Raw genomic sequence first — 6,026 nt, forward strand, 5'->3', positions numbered from 1 at the left:
CTTTGAGACACGGATTCTAGGAAATTATAGGAAACTGGAAGTTTCTATCCTGGAAAGTTCTAGGAAGAGGAAAGTCAAAGTTATTGGAAGAGGAGAGTGGGCAAAAAAGGTTCAGGGCTTGAGACAGAAATGTATACTTTTGGTGTAATGAAAAGCTTCTTTGCAATTTGAGCTATTAAAGTGGAATGGGTTGCCTTAGGAAGTAGTAGATCCCATTTGTGGGAAGTCTTGGAAAAGAGGTAACATGGCCTCTTTGGGGGGAAGTTGTAGCAGGTTCATAGATCTAGGATGAAGAAACTGATGGTTTGAGTTATTTGTCAACATTACACAGACAGCAGGAAGTATAAGAGGTAGGATTTGAACCCGGGTCCTCTGGCCTCAGAGTTGGCACCTTTTCCTCTATGCCTCACTATCTCAAAGTAAAACCTACCAGAGAATAATTGGTTACGGTCTATTGACATCTAAGCTTAGGGTCTCATTCAGATAAGTGTTTGTCTAAATAGCTCCTAAGGTATCTTCCAACTCTTAGAGTTTGTACCTATCTGAAATTATCACCCCACCAAAACCAAAGGAATGTTGGAAAAAGAGTTATCCAGAAGGGTTAGCCAGCAGCACCTAGACAGGGTGTACATTTCCCTCATAGTACAAAGGACCTGTTCAGGATATAGTACACATTTTCCAAATTCAATTCAACAAACATCTGTTGACTCTTAAGACACCACTGCTGAAATGTAAGTGACAAAGGAAGTGAAGATAGAAGGGAAGTTTGTTCTCTAATATATAATGAAACCTAGTCATTTCCATGCAGTAAACTGTCATTGTAGATACAGTGCTAAGCATCAGAATCAGCAAAGCAGTTATGATCTTTGGGTCTTCCTTCTCTCAGGTGCTTTGATCTCAAGCCCTTTCTCCCTTACCCTTATAGGGTCCCAGTCTTGTCCTAAATCCTATGGGATTTAGGAAAGAAAGGACCTTCAGTAATATTCAACACAATCCTCATGCTAGTGACAAGGACTAGAGGCCCTGAGATATGAATCGATTTACCCAGGACCTCCCAGATTGCATGAAGCGAAGTTAGGATTTGAACTCATCTACTGCTTCCACATCTAGTGCTCTTTTCACTGTGGTACATTGTATCCACCTGCATTTTGGGAAACAGGAGCTTGCTGATTAAAGTTTAACAACCAGCTCTGCCCCCCCCAAGTACAAATGACACATGTAAATTTGATCTGCGTTAGTAAAATGTTCTCAACTCTTTCTTAAGTCTAAATAATCAGTAAAACAATAAACCAAGCCCTGATTTATAGAGTTTGCATGTTTCTGAGACATATATGCTCATACTGGAAATTTAACAATTGACTCCTATTAACCAGCATGAGCTGGCTCCCACATACCCCTGGTCCCAGATTTCTGAATGTAACTAGCTAGGTCTGCGTCTTAGTTCTCTGTGTTGGATAACTCAGGGTTTCAATCTTGACTGCCTGTATGGTCTGTGGGATGACTGAGGATTCCAATCCTTTGTGCTGGATAATTCAAGGTCTCAATTCTGTGTGTGTCTCTATACATTGGATTACTCAGATTCCCAGTTCTTCATGTATGCATGTTGGATTTTCATGGCTCCAGCAGTGGGACTCTGTGTATTACTTGGAGAGACCCAATGTTTTGTGTCTTTGTGTTGGCTGACTCTGAGTCTTGGTCCTGTGCACCTGTCTCTAGGCTGGGTACTCAGGGTCCTAATTCTATATGTGTCTATGGGCTGGGTAATTTAGGCAACAGTTAAAGGTATACAAATTTAAGAATCACCAGGATAAGAAACCATAGCATGAAAACAACAGAGATTTGCTGTGTTTTCTCCAGGTGATACATTTGGAAAGTCACTATTTACCTGAAAAGAGTAACCATATATGCTCTAGTAAAAACTTGGAGGCATCATGACTACCTTGTTGAAAACAGCGCTGGCATTCTCCAAATCAGTTTAACAGAAATCGTCTTTAACAGCTAAAGGATGGAAACTAATGATCTCACTCTAGAAGGGGGAAAAAACCCTCTTAAAATAGTACTAGAATGAAGATACAAAAGCCCTAAGCAATGTTCCCTGCAGACTGCTAGGTTGCTCAGTGGATGGACTAACCTAGGCCTGAAGTCAGGAAGACCAATCTTTCTCAGTTCAAATCTGACCTTAGACAGTTACTTGCTAGGTGACCCTGGATAAATCACTTAACCTTGTTTGCCTCAGTTTCCTCATCTATAAAATGAGCTAGAGAAGGAAATGGCAAACTACTCTAGTATCTGCCAAGAAAACTCAAAATGGGGTCATGAAGAGTTGGATGCAACTCAAGAACAATAAATGTTTCTTGCATTAAAGTCAACCTAATTCACTAAAAAAAAAAGAAAAAAGAAAAAGGTAAGTATAGTAATTAGACAGGAACATGGAACATTTGTCATTGCATTATGCTCTTAGTAAGGAGAGCTTTAGCAAATTTACTTTCTAAGATGCATTGGGAAATTCGAGTTTGTTTTATAAACTGAGCTTTTGGAATAATACAGACCCCACTTCAGATATGTCACAGAAATAGAACGTTGAAGTGTTTAAAATTCAATCAAAGGTTTGTGGCAAGCGGCCTGATATTAAAATAGCAGGAAAATCATTTCAATATATGTTTTGAACATGATTTGTCCCAAATAGCATTCTAATAGATAACACTGATTATATGGTAGCCAACATAATTTATATATCCCCAACACTATGCTTTTGTCAGAGACATTGTTAAGGAATTTGACGCATATGCAAGAGAACAATATATGTCAGCTGAAATACATACCAATTAGCTTTAAATGGGGAGCTGCAATGAATGATATGTGCACATGCTATACTTATAAGTAATCATATGCGGTCTAAAGTAGCTTGCGTTTCCAAACAAGAAGTCTTTTTATTTTGTCATTTTAAAACTCTCCTCTTTCTGAAGGTCAAGAATAAATAGCACCATTAGCATTAAAAGCGAGTAAAAGGGAAAGTCATTTGTTGTTCATTTAACATCCCATTTTTCTGAAATCGCTTTGTAAAGCATTCATTTGTTCACCCTCCCACCCCTCCCTTCGAGGTTCCCAAGACAAGGTAAAGACTGTCCTAGGTTCAGTTTATTAGAAGTGGATTTTTATTTTCTATTGTTAATTTTAACATCTTGATTCAGTGGGGGTAAGTTGTTGAAATTATATGGCTTGCTGAGGTGACCATGATGAAGGATAATGCTAATAAATACAGCTGTCCAAATCATTGTTACAGCAGTTGGCTCCAGCAGCCGGTGCTAATGAGGCCAAGGTTAAAGGTTCAGTTCCCATCTGGGCTGGTCTAACTTTACATCTACCAAACCACCACCTCAACAACAACCTGTCTGGCTGCCAGATGCTGCTGCTTCTTCTAATTCATACCTTTGGTGACGAGGGGACCAGGTGAGACAGACACAAGGAACTTGAAGGCTCAGTGACAACCAATGCTCTGTACAGAAAAACGAGCAACGACAACAACAAAGTCCCCTAGTGCAAGAAATTCTGTCTATGGAGATAGATCAATTGGTCAAAAGATCAAGAAGCATTTATTAAGCACTTACTGAATGTCAGACAGGCACTGTGCCTGGTGCTGGGGATGCAAAGACAGAAATGAAACATTTCCTGTACTGAAGTAGCTTGCCTTCTATGGAGTGGGGGGGGGGGGAGAGGGAAGAAAACATGTACCGCAAGTATATGAAAATTACAAAACAAAGATAAATTTGTGGGGGGGGTGAGTCTGAGTGCACTAACAATTTGGAAGATCAGGAAAGGATAGATAGAGGAGGTGTCTCTTGAACAGAATTTTGAAGGAAACAAAATATTCTAAGACATGGAGGTAAGGTGGGAGTGGATGCCAGGACAATAACATCACAGAAGAATTCCCAACATTCTCTAGGTCACAGACCATCTAGTGAACAGACAAAGTGGGAGAGAAGCTCTGCCTCAGGCCCCACGAGAATCTGCCCCAGGAAAAAAAATTGGAGTGTGGATTCCAACACAGAAGTGTTGTCGTATTTTGGAAAAGTAACCCATCCTGGGATAGGCAGCTGTGCATTACATATGACTTCATAATGCAGACCCAGTGGCCTCATCAGCAGGTTACTACCTCCCCCTGGAGGACTCTAGTGTTATATCCTTCCCAACCACATGAAAATTCCAAGCAATGCAAGCTCAAGCAACTCCTTCTCTCCATTTCTCTAAGACCAAGTGTCCCTCTCTTTGTGAAATAGGGATCATACTAGCTCCTCTCCATCCAAAGTCAGAGCTGCGGTAAGAACATAAATAACTTTTGGTCAAAGCAATTTCATGATGCTGTCTACTAGGTAGTAGAGAAGCTACAACCTGTATGAATTGAACAAATTCCACTTGGATGAAATCATGAATCCTTGAATAATGAAATAAAGTCTTCCGTGAACATTATCAAAATCAGGGTCTGTACCAGGGCAAGTGCATGTCAGCTTTTTTTAAATTCAATAAAACAAATGCAGGCAACCAGAATGGGCCACAATGATCCACAGTACCCGAACAATTGGCTTCCATTTCAAATATAAAGACTGGTATGAAATGCAGACTTGGAACCAGAAGACCATTTTCTCCACTTACTAACCAAGTCAACCTCCTCTCTGAACTTGAGTTTCTTCATTTATGAAATGAGAATATTAATACTTGTACCCTCAAGGAGGTAAGCTGTAAAAGTCTTTAAAACAGGAATTAAGAGAGGCAAGCACATTGGGTTTGTTCACACATATACTCCCATCTCCATGTGACCAGATCAACAGAGCTCTCACATCACATAATTAACTTCAACATTCTTCTATATTCTTTTCCATTCAAGGTAACTACCAAATGAGACCATTCATGCTTTGCTTTGGAGTGCTGAATACTCCTGCCCTCCCCAATACCCCTCCCCTATGACAACCCCTCTGTTGAAGCAACCCATTTACTCAGTAGGTGTTCATTGGTGAAAGGACAGTGCTGCCCTTCCGTAGTTCAAATGACAAGATGGGTATTGTTCATGAATTTGGGAAGAGGCCAGGTCAAAATTGCTGGGGAATCAGTGAATCGGCCTGGAAACAATGGCCTTAGCAGCCATGTCTTAAGAAATCTTATTAGGATAAGTGGGGGTCTGAGCAAACATTTAGCCTCATTGGCCTCTGAAAAGGAATAGCCCAGCATCTGTTCTAAGTATTTTTGGACTAAAGTCTGATTTTGGTGTTAAAAGTAATATTAATATGACTAATAATAATGATGATAATGATAACAATAGCTCAAGTTGATGGAATGTTTTAAAGTTTGCAAAGCATATATCTTATTTGAAACTGTTTTCCTCATCTTCCTACATGTTCATGCCCGAGTTTTACATATGTATAATTTAATTTCATCTGATCTCCTTAAGAATTAACAAGGCACCCTCCACTCCCCACCTACATGTCCCCACCACCCATTGCAGCTCATCTTCCAGCATCACATAAGCTCTTCAATCATCTGTCCTAGCAGCTGGGTTTGTGTCAGAAACAAACATTCTCAGGTTGGCAGAAAATATTTCTTAAATCACCATGGACTGAAACAAGGTGCTTTGAGGATCTGAGTGAGGTCATAGGCAGTGTAAAACCTCTATTTATTTTGCCAATGAGTAAGTAGGCATTGAGAGTAATTTCCCCAATGAACTGTCTTTGCCCATTCCTCTTAATTGCAGGTTATTATTGTTCCATTTAGTACTATACAGTGCTTAACGAGCCTCAATTCCTAATGGTTTGGGAAAGGTTCTGGGATCTATTGTGGTCACCGTCTGTCTCCTTTTGTTGCGTTTTCTTCCTGCTACAGCCATGTTATTGTTTTCCCATCACTGCCCATACTGCATTATGAAAAAAGCCCCTAACTGATGTTGCATATTGATATTTGACAGCATCCACCACCAGAAATATTCATTTTAAAATTTGAGATGATTAATTCCATATAGCTGGGTGTGTTACTGGCGT

The sequence above is a fragment of the Phascolarctos cinereus genome, unplaced genomic scaffold (assembly GCF_003287225.1).
Source record: "Phascolarctos cinereus isolate Bilbo 61053 unplaced genomic scaffold, phaCin_HiC Scaffold_3;HRSCAF=262, whole genome shotgun sequence".
NCBI lineage: Eukaryota > Metazoa > Chordata > Mammalia > Diprotodontia > Phascolarctidae > Phascolarctos > Phascolarctos cinereus.